Source organism: Montipora capricornis, chromosome 13 (assembly GCF_036669925.1).
Source record: "Montipora capricornis isolate CH-2021 chromosome 13, ASM3666992v2, whole genome shotgun sequence".
NCBI classification, from domain to species: Eukaryota; Metazoa; Cnidaria; class Anthozoa; order Scleractinia; family Acroporidae; genus Montipora; species Montipora capricornis.
The window spans coordinates 2,057,093-2,072,092 of NC_090895.1; the positions used below are offsets into that span (position 1 = coordinate 2,057,093).

The 15,000-nt window shown below is 39.4% G+C and overlaps 2 protein-coding genes across 2 annotated transcripts in view; one reads left to right on the forward strand and one right to left on the reverse strand.

Moving 5' to 3' along the window:
• Nucleotides 1-10,946, forward strand: part of LOC138028301 (dynein axonemal heavy chain 1-like) — a 201,745-nt gene extending 190,799 nt beyond the window's left edge. The window contains exon 9 of the mRNA XM_068875787.1: nt 10,863-10,946. The gene's annotated coding sequence lies outside the window, so the exon portion shown is untranslated. The remainder of the gene's footprint in view (nt 1-10,862) is intronic.
• LOC138030343 (PCI domain-containing protein 2-like) overlaps nt 1-15,000 on the reverse strand; it is a 282,269-nt gene that overhangs the window by 204,147 nt on the left and 63,122 nt on the right. The gene's annotated exons all lie outside the window — the stretch shown is intronic.

The window sequence follows — 15,000 nt, forward strand, 5'->3', positions numbered from 1 at the left end:
TTCGTTGTAAAGATTTCATAGTAATTAATAGCAGCGGTGCTATGAATGATTCCAAACGGCCGTGGCAGTTTCATTAAACGTGTTGTCAGTGTTTGACAACGCATTGACAATGTTTTGAACTGATTTTGAAATGGATTTGCAATGCATTTCGGTTCCGTTGAAAAACATCAATTGCCAACGTTTCAAAACCCAATGGAAATGATCTTCAACGCATTGATGCGTTGAAAATGCGTTACAACGAAAAAGCGCTTCAACGCTATTTTCGTCAAGGCTGCTTTTCCCAAATAGGGTCACATATGTAGAAAGGACAAGGGACTTGCGTAAATCCTTTCAGCTACTTGTGTGCTTTATTTCTCCTCACAAAGCCATCTCAAGCCAATCAGTCTCGGTGATTGATAAGACCCTTATAGATGGCAGGAATTGAATTTGAATATTCTGGTCATTCAACCCGAGGAGCCTCAACATCTGCAGCTGCTGCTGGGGGGATGTCAGTTGATCTCATCCTAAAAGCTGCAGATTGGGCGTCTGTGCAGTGCTTTTTATGGGTGCAGAGAGCACTTGCCTCCAACCAATGAGGCCTGGGTTCGATTCCCAGACTTGGCATCATATGTGGATTGAGTTTGTTGGTTCTCCTCTGCTCCGAGCAGTTTTTATCCGGGTCCTGGGGTTTTCCCTCTCCTCAAAAACCAACATTTGATTTGATTTGCATTAATTTGATGATTTCAGTTACATTGTCCCCGATTAATGCTCCAGTGCTAGAATACTAGACACAGACATAGAGTCATCATAGGCTGCCTTTGCAAGGGTGGTAAACAGTGTTACCGATTCATGACCAGCTAATTTTTTCTTCTCTTTTGCCAGACCTCCCATTCATTTGGTTATGTTATGGGTAATACATGTAGCATCACTTTGACTTTGACATGACTGTCTTTGCATAGGCAATGATGCTCAGTCATTGAACACTTGTTTCTCGTATAGTTCTAGTGTGCTTTGTTACATTACAAGTAATTATATCGCAGTTGTCTGCCTTGGTTGGTTTTTATTTCAGCTTAGAGCATGTAGCTGTGGAACTTGCATCAAGTCTCATTTGGATTTTTTCAAGTATTTAAGTTATGATATTCTGGCTTTTCCCTTTCACTTGGCAGTTTTGCTGTATAATTCTGCACCAGTATTGTGACTATCAGTCAGAGAGGGATGTAGGAGAAATAGCATTTCCCTGGAGGGTTAATACTTACCTAACAGGGAGATGTGGTTCTCTGGACGCCTTGTAGACAGATATAATAAGCAATACTGGTTACCAGACCATTGGCATGTGTGCCTTCTCCTCCCCACTGTTGAACTGCCAGTCGATACAGCCTCACTCTCCACTTTTCAGAGGAAATATGCCTGTGTTTTGATTCTTTTATATTGTGGTACCCAGGCCACAGCCGCACAACATATTGAACCAGTATTGCTCATATCAGTCTCCAAGGGGTTCAGAGAACTACAGCTCTCAGTCACATAAGTATTAACCTTCCAGGGAAATATTATTCTTAAGTCACAAGACAAACTCGAAGCCCCTTGCTTGAGAGACAACCATTGGCAAAAATCTCTAAAGAACATATAATTATTATGCCCTTAGACTTGCAGCTGCACAAGTGTCACTGGACGCAGTTATGACATCTCTGAAAAGAAACACAAGATAGTTTGTCCACTGTTGAAGACAAGGTGCTTTTTTTTCTCTACGTCTTCATTTATTTATGATTTGTAGAATGTGCCTTAAAGTGTGGGTTGTAGATGAAATGGAAAAGTGATCTTTACACTTGCCTGGACAATTTAACCAATTGTCTCTTGTAGACACCTGAAAAGTTCAGGTGGTTCCAACAGGATTCTGCGATGCTGGTACAATGCACTATGAAGCCACACAGTTGGGAGCAGGTCAATTTGTTGGGCTCCTTTGTTTCAGTGAAGGACTCAATGAATGAAAGAAATGTACACTTCAAAGTGCGATTTGTAGACAAAAGCTTCCATTCTTCCTTCCTGTTCCTTTCCTTCTTTCATTTCAGTCTTTCTTCCCTCGTTTAGTGATGCATTCATTCTTTTTTATTCGTTAATTTAACTTATTTATTATTTATTTATGTTAGTGTATGTGAACTAGCTGGTTTTGCAGAGAAGTTCAATAGGACTAACTTTTCTTTGCGAGATATTGTCACCTTAGGCGAGGCTACAGCACCGAGAACTTCATGCCATACTCTTTGCCAGAAAGATTTTCAACAAAGGTTGTTAGGGCGGAGCTTACATCATTATCATCTTCATCATCATCACCATCAGTTTATTCAGCTTAGTCATTGCATCATCCTTGTTTTCAGTATTATTGTAATCATCAGTACAATTCATATTTTAGTATACACAGAGCTTTTTCCTCTCCTTTTGTAGTGATGTACATCTTGAGAGACCTGACCTTAAAGATCAGAGAAATCAGCTGCTCGTACAAATGAACTCCAACAACAACTAGCGGAAAGCTATTGAAGCCAGGATCCTGAAAACCTTAAAATAAGGCGATAAAGGAAAAGAAAGGACTTAATTTAAGTGTCTTAATCGTCTAGCGCTGGAGCACTAATTGGGGACACTGTAAATTGAAATTAATGAATCAACGCAAATCAGATGAAAGTTTGGTTTTTCAGGGGAGGTGAAAACTGGAATATCTGGGGAAATCCTTTCAGAGCAAAGAAGAGAACCAACAAACTCTACCCACATGTGATACTGAGTCTGGGAATCAAACCCGGGCTGCATTGGTGGGAGGCGAGTGCTTTCACCACTGAGGCTATCCATGCACCCCCAGAGCAACAAAAATTATTCTTAGTTGAAATTTAAAAAATGATCTCTGGCTAAAATGATTAAAAACTATGAGCTTTTGACTGCCCGAACTGCACTCTTCGACGGGTAAAATGAATGATAAGAAAGCGATGAGAAAATTTGAATGAAAAGCGTGAATTGCGAAATAAAAATGTAAATGGTTATGAATGTTTGTTAAAAAGAATGTTGTATTGGCCAGGTAACCGGCAAGAATTGTTATCTGCGTTAGGTGTCACTCTGGTATGCCACACTTCTAATGTTTTTCCTGTTCTAAAAGTGCCTTTGTCAATAATTGACGCGTTTCAAAATCAATGGCGCAGTTGTTGGACCAGGCGTGATTAGCAGTTCTAGAACCTTTTGGCTGCAGCTTTGGTGTCTCTGCCAGTTTCCCCATAGTTTTTAATCATTTTAGCTAGAGATCGTTTTTTTAAATTTCAACTATGTTTCACCCTGGCTACGGTCCTTCAATATTTTTAAATAATTATATCCTTGTTTAAGACTGTAACCCCATCCCCCTCTTGCCAGTACAAATTAGGGGTAGGTTGTTAGTTAAGGTGAAGTTATAACCCAACTGGTGCGTAAAGTCTGTGTGTTGTTCCCTGTATGAAATTGTTGGCTCCTGTAATATTGCAGCTTCTAACATTTAATCATTTAAGAGTTACCTTCTAAAGACTACATGGAAAAGGACATGCTAACAGTGTACTCAACTGCCAATTGCATTGTTGAGTGGTAACGCTGAGCGGTTTCCTGGGGCAGTGGTGTGAAAGCAAATGAAACTCCTTCTTTTCGGAAAGCCTTTGAATCCAGGTCGGGGGGTCAATTTGCCTTTAGTTAACAAGGGCTAGGTAGCTCAAAGTTTGCTTGTTGCTTAACATTTTAAATACCATGTGAATTGAGAGATTTTATAATTACTCAACCAATGGTTAGCACCAACCATGCTTCTAAAGAGGAACTTGGCCTGGAAGTTGATATTGATTTTTTAGCTTTATATCCCATCCATCCACTCTCCAGAACCCCCATTTGAAAGATGTTTGCACTGGTTTCACAATTCACGCAAAGAGTAATCCTTGATAGATAGATAATTAGATATTTTGGAAATATTAGTAATTAAAAATTATTGGTTTGTTTCCAAGTCACTTCAGGAGTAATCAGTATGACTTGTGGTTAAAAGAGGCAGAAATGACTGAGGAGAAGATCACAACTGTGCATGAAAAGGACCATCCTGTACCACTTGTGAATCTGTCATGATCATGTGCTATGTAGTAGCGAGCATGGCTGAAGTCAACTCCATGTATCAAGTACTTTAAATAGGTAACAACAAATATCTTTCTAGAATATAATTGGCAACACAGGAACATACTCTCCAGTAACTTTCATTTGAGTGGTCACACTTTAAGATTCCACCCACAGACTCAAAAGTTAGAACTACCGGTACCTTGTACATTAAATTGAAAAGCATCACAGGAAAGTACTGCTCAGTAGCTTTCATTTAAATGGTCAAACTAGGATTTCATCCACCGGCCGACTCCAAATTGACCACTGGAAATACACGTATCTGCTACTAAACATTATTCTTCTCAGGGCTCTGTACTAGCAATCATTTTTCTCATAATTACATGTATACCTTTCCATGGGCTCCCCTTCTTTCTTTATTCGCCTTTATTCTTTTATGTTATCATTGATGACATCTCTGAAATATATAACACTTACACTGTAAAGCAAGTTTTATTAGTAACATACCGGTAGTTTCTTTGTACTTATCGGTTGTGTTATTGTAATCATATTTTATGTTGGAGAAAGACAAGATTTTAATCAATAGAGAGCTTTTTGTTTTGGTTTTTTAGTTATTTATTACTCTATGTATTCTTGTAGTACAGTTATTGTGATAATACTTTGTCCCTGGCATTTGCTGAAGTTTCGTTCAAGTGATCACATTTCTGAGTATCGTACAGAAACTTTAAATGTTTTTTTTTCTGACTTAAACATATTTTTGTTCTTAGCAGTTGTTCAATTCCTCCATTGAAAACAGCAAGAAGGCATATGACCTGGACAAGAGGCTTTAGATCCTTCTCACAAATGTCACCAACTTGGTGTTAATCAACTTGACTCGGTAAGCTTAGCTCTATAAAGGGAGGAAGGGGTATTCTGAGGATCGTGGCTTGTCTGTCTACTTCCCAGGCCTGTGATGTTTTTCGCACTTGTTTCAATCAGTTTGAGTTGTCTTTTTAATCACTTAAATCTAGGTGGGTCGTGATTTTGTAACTCTGGTAACTACCCTGAAGGTCTTAAAAATTCTTAAAACATTCTTCCTATTTTTTTTCACTTTTAATGTTTTTTTATCTTTTGTGAAGTTTTATGTGGCTTCATCAAGAAGGCCATTTACTTCAGCTTCTTGGAAACTAATTCTCAAAGATTTTGTACTTTGTCTTTAAATTGGCTAGATTGAGCTTGATAAAAAAAAGCCCATTTTGTTTTGGAGCCGGTGATTTTATAAGGACATGAATATATAGATCTTGGATGACTGGTTCCTTTTTTTCTCACCTAAATATTACTGGGAAAGGAGCACTATTGATAAAACTTACAAGTTGTAATGCTATAAAGTTTAGATTACCTAGAGTGCTCCAAGAGCAGGGAGCTAAAAAACACAGACGTTAGAGGGCAATGGGATTTATCTCTTACTGTTGTTACTGTTGAGTTATTAAAAGTGTTATTACGTTGGCGACAAGGATCAACCAAACAAATTCCTCTATTTGACCCGCATGGTGAATTCAGTTCCATGACACATTGCTGGCAAATATGGCTCAAAAGTTTCAATCTATTTGCCAATGCAGCTGGTTGCAAGAATGGCACAAAAATACAAATTATTCAGCTACATACTGCAGGTCCAGTCGTTCAAGACATCTTTTAGGGCCTGTTGGCATGGAGGTTGGGGACCCTGTGTGGGTGAGGTACCCCCCCCCCCCCCCCTTGGTGGGGTAACCAATCTCTCTATACAATTTCCCTTTTTTCTTGATTGTGTTCAACTGAGGGGTGGAGTACCTCAGTGAGGCAGGTTGCCTGGTCAACTAGGCCAGGTAACTCGCTTAGGTGGGGTGAGTTTTCTCCATATGAATGCTGAAGGTGGGGTACCCCACCTGACTGGTGTGATGTTCATTTGGGCATTTATCTTTAGTTTGAACATTTAAAAATGTCACCCCGGGCTTTTAATATTGCATGTGAGGGCTCACTTTTTTTAACTACGGGAAGGTGGGGTACCTCACCTACCTGGGGTCCCCGACCTCCATGTGAACAGGCCCTTACGAACTTATGGAAACAGGAGCCGACTACAAAACGCTACATCAATCAGGCCTTACTCTCAAACCGCAGAAAAGTGAGTTGAACAAACTCAGCATTGGGTTCTTTTGCCACATCTGCAAAGATGGTATAGGCCCAGCCCACATCAAAGTGCAAGCGCCTCAAGAGGCAGTCGAACTCAGAAACCAAAATGAACTCTGCTTAATATTTTAACATGGCTCCATACAGTTCCCGATTCATCAAAGGATTTGCACCTTTGACCGAGCATCTACGAAGGCTGACAAGTAGCCAAACAACCTGGTCATGGGACGCACGGCAAGCAGAAGCATTCAAAAAGATCAAGGAAGCCCTCTCAGAAATAGCAATGCCTTACTTCTCCCCAGACAAAACCACTAAGATCTTAGTTTATTTGCCTTGGTGCAATACTCACCCAAGGTGACTGACCTATCGCATATGGTAGCTGCATTCTCAGCAACGCTGAGACTTGTTATTCGCAAACAGAACGCATTTACATGTGATGTGCACCCTTCCAAGTCCTAACATCACAAGCCACTTGGCCACATCTGGCAGAACCCTAACCTTCCATTATGCATTGCAAGATGGTGACTACGATTACAACCAGGGTTCTATCTAGGGTATTTGAGGGGTAGAAGCCTCAAAGTTGGTGACATCGTTCTTGTGAGACAGACCAAGACCAACAAGATTTCAACCCCCTTAAATCTGCACCCTCTGCTTGTTGCAAATAAGAAAGGCTCATTGATCTCTGCTAAGAGGGTTGGTGAGGCCACCATCACACGGAACTTACGGTTCACTCAAGGAACCTGTCCTGTCTGATTTACAGACGGATGTTCCTGTTACCACTCATCACAGCGGTGAAGAGAAACCTGACAAGTTGCCCCAGTCAGTTTCTGGAAGATCCAACCCAATAATATCAAAACCCAAGAGACTGATTGAAGAGCTTTGAGGTCGAACTGAACTTAAAATCTTTTAACTGTGCGTTCAAAGAACTTCGTTTCTTTATTTAAGAGACTTTACCCCCGCACAATATTTCTAGTTAATCCTTATCCAAGGAGGAGAGGGATGTAATGATGTTATGGTTAGATTACCCAGTGCTCCAAGAGCAGGGAGCAAAAGAACACATGTTAGAAAGCGATGGCATTTATCACATAATGCTGTTATGGAGTGGTTTTTAATTGAGTGTCAAAATTAATTAGGGAATTGCTTTGGTTTTGCACTACTTCATTCAGTGATTGGTTCAAAGTTCTCACACCATTTTTTCAACCAACCAGAAGTGAAACCAAAACCCATCGTGGCTCGTGCGTGCACATTTTCCCGTGCTTTGTGTCAGCTACGTGTAATTACTTCGAGTTTTGATTGGTTTACTGGATGGTCTCTGCCCTTTTTGTTGGCCAAAGCAATTACTTTGGTTTTGGTTTTACGATACTCGATTGAAACTCAAGTGTTATTACACAAGTGTGCTTAAAAGGGTCTTAAATCACATTTCAAGGAAACGTCTATTTGATATTTCTGTTCTTCATTATCTTTAACAACTGATGCACCTCACTCTTAGTGCCTTTCTTTGGAGCAATCCTTGGCTTGCACCAGACTTCATGGCAGCCATGTTGATGTACAGAACAATAACAAAAATGTCTTTTGGGAATTTGGCTCTATTATTATGCAAACGCGAGCGACATTTTGCTTTTGTTTAGTACACCAACATGGCAGCCTAATCAACCCTAAGGAATGGCAACCCTAACCAAGAATTGGAAGTAGACAAAACGGGCAGTTTTTTGCATGTGAGGGCTTTCTCGCGCTGTGATTGGGTAATGTCATTGTCTGTGTCTGATTGACCAATGCTGCATCTGTATTTTAGCATTTTATCGGTTTCTTTGTTATTCTAATGTTGTGCCTTTTTCCTTTAGGACTAGCTTCCGCTGGCTTGAAGGAGGAAATAGTCAGCGAGCCTGTCATTGTTAAGATAGGATTGATAGAGGTATGTTGTTCATGTGTTTGTTTTTGGTAATGGTTATTGTTGTTCTTGCTGCTGTTTTGGAGGATATTGTTTCAGTAATGAAGGGATCCCACCCTCATAGTCTTCAGCAAAGTTGTCTGAAATTGGCCATTTTCGAAATATCAATATTCAGCTTGATAGTGAAGCAGAGAGGACAAAAACAATAGGAACAACTTGCAATGAATGTGAAAGATCATTAGCATATCATCCACTTTCCTTTGTCTTTGTCCTTTAAACTTCTCTTTCAAGCTGAATTTTAATATATTTAAAGTGGCCTATACTCCATTACTTTACCTGGGCCCGGTTGTTCGAAAGCTGATTAACTTAATCCAGGATTAGCGTTAACTTTTGTTTCATGTTTTCAACTTTTTGGTGACAGTTTCTTTCGCTTCTCTTTGTTTTTCAAGATTAACTTATTCTAATGTAAAGTTTTGCCGAATATCAGCGTTGAACAGCATTTGGGAGCAGAGAAATAAACTCCTTGGTTAATTTTTAATCTGGGATTAGAGTTAATTGGCTTTTGAACAACCGGCCCCTGATCTGCAAAATAACCTGGAAAATAACCTCCAATTCCAGACAAGAAAATTGTTGAGATAATGTTTAACTCAATGTTATTTAACCCTTTCACCCCCGTGGGGTTCCCCATTGACGAGTAAAATCGTCTGGCGTTAGACAGAGTAAAATCTATAAGTTGCACTCTTGGGAGTGAAACGGTTAATGGGGACATAGTTTTTGAGTGAATCTAGCTGTTGTTAACCCTTTCACCCCCGTGGGGTTCCCCATTGACGAGTAAAATCGTCTGGCGTTAGCCAGAGTTAAATCTATAAGTGGCACTCTTGGGAGTGAAAGGGTTAAGAAAAAAAATTACTCTTTCTTGTGAATTGAGTTTTATCATGTTTTCCAAACAATGACGAGACACGGGTGGATTATTTGTGCTTGTTTGGGTAAAAAAAAGGGGGTTAGATGAGCCAGGGAAGGGGGTATTGCTTGCCCTCTTTCAGTTGCGGAAAATTATATGACAATTCTGGCTCTATTTCAAAGTGGTTGCAAAACACTAGCTGACATGAATAGAAGTAAAAAAGGGAGATGACTAAGATGAGCACTTTTTACAAGATATGGGAAAGGCATTGAAATACTGTACCACTTGGGGCAGAGCATGAGGGACGTCTATAAATGACCTATTCTCTGTTTTTGATCTCGTAGGTTTGCCCAAACTCTTCATTACTCTCTGAAAGCTTAGGTGATGGCCGTACAAGAGCAACAAGGGAAAGTACAGAAGCAGCTGAGGAAGTTGAAGGTCTACAAGTCAGTTTTGGCGAGCGTCTGACAAGTTTTCAGAGCGTGGTGTCTCTGAAGGCTTCCACAGAAGAGAAGGTAATGTTACTGTCGCTTGTGTCTTAAACCGATAACTGCGACGGTACATTTCCTATTTATTTTTTACCATGCTAATTCCCAGACCAAACAATTATTTTCCGGCACAATCACATAAGAGCCTTGCCGGTCATTCCAGTAAGAAGTGGGACTTTACTGTTAATGCCGGGCTATTTATTATGAATAATTAATTAATTAATTAATTAATCCAGGCCATGAATTTTGGTGGAAATGATGATCTAAAATCTGCCTGATCTGTGTAATGCTGGCATTCCAAACATTAAAAGCTGCACCTTCTGGTTTATTTGATCCTTCTGCTGCCTAAAGAACGTAGGGTTATTTGTGCACAATATTGTCTTGCGCAAATTGTAAGGAGGCTTGAAAGGGTTTCAACACTTAGGAGACAGATCGAATGACGCTACAACACTGTATCACGTATGGTACCATATGAAACACCGTGTATTTCCAAACACGATGTGATTATTATTTTGATGTAATAAGTTACCTTGGCAACGGGAAAGCCCAGCAAAAACACCCTATATTTTGGATTTAGTTGCTCGTATCTAAAAAAGTAACTTTATAACCCCCCTTTTTTATTGCTGAAAAGTAATTAGAAGGCCACGATGAAACTTCCGGCAAAGTTTTAAAAAATTCTGTCAAGCGGATTCAGAGCCACCTTAAAAAATCACAGAATTAAGGTGGCTCTGAATCCACAAGACACAAGTTTTTTACACTTTGCAGAAAGTTTCATCTTGCCCTTCTGATCACTTTTCAGAAATAAAAAAATGGGGGTCACCATGTTCGCTTTTGAGATGTAAGCTACTAAAGGCCAAATAAAGGGTGTTTTTACAGGGCTTTCCCATTGCCACAGTGACATATTACGTCACAACAATGACTGTATCTTGTTCAGCAATGACTCGTGTTTCATTTGGTACCACAATATTGCTAATACATGATACAACGTTGTGGTGTCGATCCTTCTAATAAGAGCGTCACTTGGAAGCGTTGAAACTGGTTTGAACCACCTTAATAGCACCAGAGAGCAATATTGGGGGTCTGGAGAAGAAGGAAGACAGTTTTTTTACCCTCCCTTCCCTAATCTTCATCTCTTTGTCTTATTCTCAAGACTTATCCGCAGTCTTGTGCAGGCTTTGTTTGGTTTGATTTTTGCCTTTCAACACTCAGTGGCTAGTTAAAAAGTTGAAAGTGGTTTATTGAAAAAATGGTTAGTTGAAAGTTGAACATACCGCATGCTACCTTGACGTCACAACAAAGTATTGTCCCACGCTCTGAGGCAGGTGGATGCACTTGCCTTGATTGGCTTATTAACTGTCTACCGTTGTTTTTATAGGCTCGTATCAAAGAACTCTCTAATCACTTTATGCTTATGTGGGACCCACCACCACGCCTCTTATTTTCATGTTATTGACTGGGTTGAACCTCACGTACTCCTTCCTGAGAAGGAACGTATGAAAAGTAACTGTTTCTTTTAAAAAATTATCGGAGTTTTTTAAGATCTGTTCTGTCCCGTTTTTTCTCTGTCGTGGAAACGCGCCTTTAAGGTGGCTGGAACCAGTGTCGTTCCTCTAAGAGGCCTTCTTATTAGAAGGGTTATAACCATTACACTGTATTACAATGTTATGGCGCCATATGAAACACCAATTATTGCTTAACAAAATGCCCCCCATTATTGTGACGTAATAGGTTACCATGGCTACATGAAAGCTCTCCAAAAACACCCCATAGTTCGTGTTTACTTGTTTATATCTCAAAACTAAACTCGGTGACCCCAATTTGTTATTGTACGATAGCAATTAGCAATCTGAGGTAGAACTATCAGAAAAGTTTTTTTTTTAATTCATGGAAGCCAATTCAGAGGTACCTTAAAGTTTTTGAAAAGTTAAGGTATCTCTGAGTTGGCTCCCATTATTTTTTTTGAACTTTACTGTTAGTTCTATCTCAGATTGCTAATTACTATTGTACAATAACAAATCAAGGCCACCAAGTTTTTGGAGAGCTTTCATGTAGCCATGGTAACCTATTACGTCACGATAGTGGGCGCATTTTGTTAAGCAATAATTGTTGTTTTGTATGGTACCATAACATTACTGTTACGTGATACAGTATAGTAGTTATAACCCTTCTAATAAGGTGTCTCAAAAGTAGTAAAGTGGTTTCAGACACTGTAAGGTGGCTTGCTACAGTTTTCCAAAGAAAGAAATCCAGATTTTGAAATCTGTGAAATTAAAGCAACAGGTTGTCTCTTCTGAAGTGTTAGTCACTCCAATATATGTAAAACGTAATTTAACTTTATAAATAAATAAATGTAAATCAGGGAAAAATGCTAAATACAGTGACCGAGCTCCTGAAGGGGGGACTGGAAACTAGACAGTTCAAAGGAATTTTTCTCTAAAACTAGCGGTACAATTTTAACCCTGGTCGTACGGCTAGGTTTTGAGAAAAAGGCCTTTGAAATGCCTAGTTTCCAGTCCCCCCTTCGGAAGCTCAGTCACTATATTTAGCATTTTCCCCTGATTTGCATTTATTTGTTAGGTAAAATTACATTTTACCTCAATTGCAGTGACTAGCACTTCAGAAGACACATCCTGTTGCTTTAATTTCACAGATTTCAAAATCTCCTTCTTTTTCTTTGGAAAACTGTACTAAGCCACCTTAAGGAGGCTCAAACCAGTTTCAGCACTTCAGGAAACTGGACCATTTAGATTAATTCTACACAACTGATTCACGTAACGGGAATATTATGGTACCATATAAATCACCAATATATAATTGCTTAACAAGATACGTTAGAAACGTGACGTACATGTTACCACAGCAACAAAAAAGTCCTCTAAATACACCCTATTTCTTGTCTGTAAGTTCTTAGATCTCAAAACTCCCAATTTTTGTTGCTGGGAAGTTGGTAAGATAAAAATGCTAAGTTAAAAAAAATCTCTGGCACGGATTCAGAGCTACCTTCACAGTTGGAAAAATTTAACGTGGCTCTGTATCCGCTGCAAAGAATTTATTAACTTCTCAGAGGATTTCGCCTTGCCTGATAATCACTTCCCAATAACAAAACTTGGGAGTCACCGAGTTTGTTTTCGATGTAATCGTTTGAAGACAGAATAAAGGGTGTATTTGGATGGCTCATTGGTCGCTATGGTAACCTATAACGTCTTTTAGCCAAAATTGGTGTTTCATATGATACCATAACATTTCCGTTACGTGAAACGGTGTTGTAGGGGCAATCCTAATAAGTCATTCCCTTAAAGTTGTTGAAACTGGTTTGAACATTTTTATTTTGCTTTGGATAGGGGATCCCCTCTCCAAAATGGCGGCCGAAAATTCAAATAAGTTGAAATTAAAAACGTATAGCAGCATTAGATAAAACGCCTTTACTTTAGTAACCAAGCAAAGTTTCAGGGTATTAAGTGTTATATCAGCTGAGAAAATGTAAGTTGAAAAATGAAAAATTTACAGACGTTTGTATGACTGGGGGTTTCAACATTTTTTCAGCTGATATAACACCTTATACGCTGAAACTTTGCAGGGTTACTAAACTAAAGGTGCTCTTTCTATTTCTGGTATCCGTTGCCGCCATTTTTGGAGAAGGGTGTATTATATTTGGGGAGAAGATAACTGTGGAGTTCCTATAAGGGTGACAACGGATTCTTGAATATCGTAGATGCTTCGTTGGGGAGAAGACGTTTAAGAAGGTCATGGCATCACGAGAATGCAATCAGTCTCGTTTTCCTCTTTGACAGCGAAGTAAGAAGGCGATCCTCGCAAGGTGTGTGAGTGGAACACGTGAAAAACGTCGCAAGGATGGCTTCCTTGCGAGACAGTCAAAAAAGAAAAAGTAAGAGACTGCTTGCAGTATGGAATGAAGTCAAGAAAGGTGGACGAGCTTTAAGACTGTTTTATAACTTTATTTGATGTTTTTCAGTAATAGCAGATCAAGCACTATTAAAGCGAGATATTACTTGAATGGTTAAGAGCTGGAACTCAGGGGTTCACACATGTTTATTCTTTGTTTGATTTTCACAGATCACATATGGAGGACTAGTTACTGATGCTTGGGATCAGGGGTGCCTTACAACCATTCTTAGAAGATTCTTCTCGCCCGTGATTCTTGAAGATGGTTACAAGTTTTCTAGCTCAGGTGAGAACCTATAAGGCTTAAAACTGCAGCCTGTATTCTGAAAAAGCCTGCAAGCTTATGAAAACTGTGAATTTGTTTCTAAGGAGAGTCCACCTTAAAGTTCCTTTAACCCCAAAATATTTCTTTCGCTAAAACGAATCTTTGCACCTGTTCGAGACGCATTTTTCTAACAAATCCTGCCATTTTGTAGGCTTCGAAAGTTGCGGAAATCCAAGCATCTTTTGTTCACGACCGAGTCAGAAGGGGAGTGGGTCTATTCCTGATTTGACGTCACAAACTGATTTACATTGCATTAACTCTTTGTAAAAATGCATGCAAAGTAGATTGTGACGTCCAATCAGGAATAGACCCATACCCGTCTGACTCGGTCGTGAACAAAAAATGCTCGGATTTTCGCAACTTTCGAAGGCTATGAAATGGCAGGATTTGTTAGAAAAAAGGAAAAAATGGCTGGAATGCGTCTCGAACAGGTGCAAAGATTCATTTTAGCGAAAAAAATATTTTGGGGTCAGGGGCATTTTGTATTGTAGGATTTAATCGATCTGTTTGTACACTTCCTCCTAATCTTCTCCTGTAACTTCTGTCTCTTTAAGCCCAATCAGCGAACGGCTTTCACTTCCCTTACTTGATCAAACTTTTACAAGTTGCATTCCTTTTTTCTCAAAAATAGCCCTGACTTTTAATATTTCCTCCTTTACAATTAACTCCTAATTTACCTGTCACTATAGCTCATATTAAGAATGTTTAAATGTGACAAGGTAACAAGGGGCTGCTTGAATGCCGCCAAGTAATTTACTTGGTGACCATTTTGGAACAAAATCATCACCACAATGAAGCATTCTAGTGTTTAATAATCTCTCAGTTGGTACAGTCCAAAAACTGTTTAACAGTGAGGAGAAATTACTTCCTGATAATGGAAAATAGTAGGGTGAAGTTGTGTTTAACCCTTGTTGTATGCTGTCTCTAGGTACGATTTCCCTCCTACTACAGGGATTGTGTTGATAATCTACCAGTTGTTGACGAGCCACAGATATTTGGGATGCATAACAACGCAAACATTGCTTTGCAGGTGAGAGAGGTAACGGACTACTAAAATTTGTATTAATAGATGGTTTTCACCTGACGTCACAGCGGCCATGTTGGTACACAGAACAATAGAGAAAAAAGTCATTTGGGAATGCGACTCTCTTATAATGCAAAACATGAGCCATAATTTGCTATTGTTTTGTGCCCCAACATGGCCGTCTCATCACGCGAATGAAAACCTTCCATTGGGTTGACAAAGTCAGTTGGCCACAGGTTTGGGATGCAAATATTTTTCGTC